This window comes from Apium graveolens, chromosome 6 (genome assembly GCF_009905375.1).
Source record: "Apium graveolens cultivar Ventura chromosome 6, ASM990537v1, whole genome shotgun sequence".
NCBI lineage: Eukaryota > Viridiplantae > Streptophyta > Magnoliopsida > Apiales > Apiaceae > Apium > Apium graveolens.
Genome location: NC_133652.1, coordinates 145529925 through 145533873, shown reverse-complemented (window position 1 = coordinate 145533873; position 3949 = coordinate 145529925).

Sequence of the window (3949 nt, the reverse complement as noted above, 5' to 3'; positions counted from 1 at the left end):
GAGGGTAGGGGTGTCTTTTATAGGCACGGTGAAAACGACAGCCCTTCCACGTGGCCAAATCTGGACTGTCCATCAAGAAGAGTTATACATATACAATAACATATATACACAATAATAACTACAGATAATTATTACGGCACGTCTTTTGAAAAAAGAAAACTATAATAATTCAAATTATTGGGGGGAGAAAGCCCAAAAACCGTTTCAACTTCCAGTTCGGAGCCCTGAACTCAACACAATCCGGACTGGGGGCAAACAAAGCTCAAATTCTCCTATAGACAACAAACCTTAGTCCTGATTGGCTAAACTCAACACAGTCCGGACTAGGGCCAAGCAAAGCTCAAGTTCTTCTAAAGACAACCAACCTTAGTCCTGATTGGCTGAACTCAACACAATCCGGACTGGGGGCAAACAAAGCTCAAATTCTCCTAAAGACAACAAACCTAAGTCCTGATTGGCTGAACTCAACGTAATCTGGACTGGAGGGCAAGCAAATCTCAAATTTTCCTAAAGACAACAAACCTAAGTCGTGATTGGCTAAACTCAACAAAATCCGGACTGGAGGGCAAGCAAAGCTCAAGTTCTTCTAAAGATAACTAACCTTAATCCTGATTGGCTGAACTCAACGCAATCCGGACTAGAGGGCAAGCAAATCTCAAATTCTTCTTAGGACAACTAACTTTAGTCCTGATTGGCTGAACTCAATGCAATCCGGACTAGGGGGCAAGCAAAGCTCAAATTCTTCTAAGGACAACTAACCTTAGTCCTGATGGCTGAACTCAACGCAATCCGGACTAGGGGCAAGCAAAGCTCAAATTCTTTCAAAGATAACCAATATTAGTCCTGATTGGCTAAACTCAACCCAATCCGGACTGGAGGGCAAGTAAAGCTCAAGTTCTCCTAAAGACAACCAACCTTAGTCCTGATTGGTTGAACTCAACACAATCAGGACTGGGGGGGCAAGTAAAGCTCAAATTCTCCTAAAAACAACAAACCTTCGTCCTGATTGGCTGAACTCAACGCAATCCGGACTGGGGGCAAGCAAAGCTCAAATTCTCCTAAAGACAACAAACCTTAGTCCTGATTGGTTGAACTCAACGCAATCCGGACTAGGGGAAAACAAAGCTCAAATTCTTCCAAAGATAACCAACCTTAGTCCTGATTGGCTGAACTCAATGTAATCCGGACTGAGGGGCAAGTAAAGCTCAAATTCCCCAAACAAAAGCAATCTTACTCCCTCATTCAGAAAATCTGCATAAGGGAGTGAGGGGCACATGATAGTACATGTAGCTCCTGCAAGGACCAGGCTCGGACCCCTAACTCGGTCCCGTACCGCACACTACTAGTCCTAACTGGCCCAGTCCCGCAAGCCCAATCTAGGAAAATCCCAGCACGTGAGGCACTTGCCTAAATACATGATAGGGACAACTGTCACCCATCAATCATGGGAATAATCAGGGCACGTGTCAGAGGATTCTCAGATCATTCCTCAGCCAGTCCCGCCCCGACACGTGTAAAGCATCTACTCCAGTCAGGTATCCTCTGCTCCTAGAACCAACGACTACGATTTAAAGGTACCAACCCCTAAACCTTACCATTGGGCTATAAATAGCCCAATGAGGAAATGTTTCGGGGTTAATCACTCTCTCACCAGGAGTTATCAATAGCACATCTTTTTGCCGTTCCGATTTCGATTTGTGAATTGTACAAGACTACAAGTGGAGTTTAATGGGTGTCCAAGAAGAAAAATAATACGCAACACTAGGGGAGAGTATGGGCCGGTTCGGCTCGGTTTTCGGCTAAAACGGGAACCGCAACCATATATATTCGGTTTCCAAAATCCAAAACCGCAACCGCCGGTTCGTATTCGGTTTCGCTTTAAAAAATATTGGTTCGGTTGTAATCAGTTCGGTTCTGATTACAAAACCGATTAGATATGAAATTAAATAATATTACATTGTTCTGAAATTTTGCAGAACAATATATGTAAAAAGTGTAGCCCAGACATGCATAATTAGAAATTTGATAATGTCCTACTGTTTCAGTTTAAATAGTAAAGCTTGTAAACATTGATGCTGGCAGAACATGGAAACACATTAGGAATTTAAATATCACATGTGCTAATAATCTGGTCCATACTGCTGCTGCTGAGACTCAAAATATTGCCTCTTAGAATCATCCAAAAAAGTACAAAACACTGAAATAAATTCACTTTAAAGTGGGAATATGAGTTGATGATATTTACTGGCATTTTTTGTATAAGCATTATGTCTGATTTGAAGCTAAAGTTTCCGATACAAAATTAGTAACATGGATCGGTACAGAAGCAGCTTATAAATCAACTTTACATTCACATTATATCCTATCTACGAACCTGTAAAAGACTCGTAAGGCTTCCGCTTATATTGTTATACATCTTGATATCCTTTACATTTTTCAGTCATTTTGGTATTCAAACCTTAAGTTAACTGCAGCATTCGAAGCCAATCCTCACAAAATTGTACAGGAAACCTTTTTTGGTGATCATTGTTCATCGAGCTTCACATGTGAAATAGCATAAAAAATCTAACAGTTATATATTATAAAAAATTATAATACTATTCTAATTTTTAGAAAATTCATAAATATTATATGTATTATATATGTAAATTATAATATTTATTTATTAATATTAGTAACCAGTTCGGTTCGGTTATTACTGAACCATTTAAATCAGTTCGATTTTTTATTTTTCGGTTTCGGTTCCAGATCAATTTTTTTCGGTTTGGTTTTCTCCGATTTTCTTTGGTTTCAATTCGGTTTCGATTTTAAATCGATTTTCTGCTCAGACCTACGCAACACACACATTGCATGTAAAAAATAAATCATATTTACAACGATTTCTCTTCATTGTTTACAAGTATAATCTACAAACATCAACATTTGTTTTACTGGTAAAGCAGTATTGTATTTTAATATTTCTAAGAAATTTAATCGACTCACTTTGTTAACAACTTCGATTAAAATTCTGTAAAAAAAAACCCGAACATGAAAAGTTTTGACCATTTTCTATAAATTAAAAGCTTATATTAAAATTAGAAAACAAATAGTTAATTTTTTTTAAAGCAGATAGTTCAGTTATTTGAATAGTCATAAACTTCAATTTTTTTATTAAATATAGTACCTTTCAATTTCTCGGGCCCCACCTAGAAAACTCAAACTCCCTGAAAAAAAAGACTAAATACATTTTGGGTACCCGAAAAAGTTATTAAATTATATGATGATGCCTAAATTATACATGTTTGTCTAAAATTTTATTTATAATATGGGGCTGTGGCCCGACTTATATTACATACATTTTGCCTCTTCTTGCACTTCATCTCCTTTCTCTCGACCAATTCAACTCCCCCACGACTTATAGACTAATCCAGAAAATTTAGAGCAACATACTAAAATTTACATCACCCTCCAAACACTATCTACTGCATCTTCCACCTACCCATAATTCAACTTCTCCGAACAAATTAAGAACCAAGTCGATCGAAACAACATCCTTAGCACCAACAACCCGTAATTAGATTTTATATTTGTTGAGTTTGTATTTGGGAATATTATACTTAGGAATGAATCTAATGGGTGGATGGAGTTATATACAAAATAGAAATTTTTAAATATTAGTAGACTATAATATCCCTATCTCAATTATCAAATTGACGGAAATTTTAATAGTGTTGGACAATTCTCATATTGTAAAAAAAATAAAAAAATAAACAAGTAAGTGGCTAAAATTAAAAAAATAAAAAAATAAACAAGTAAGTGGCTAAAATTATAATTTAACTACTATCGTGTAATACTGTAATTTAATAATTTTTCGAATACCCAAAATGCAATTTAGTCTACAAAAATCATTGACAATGATACATGTGATCTAGGATATGCACAACAATAAAATATTCATTCATATTATTAT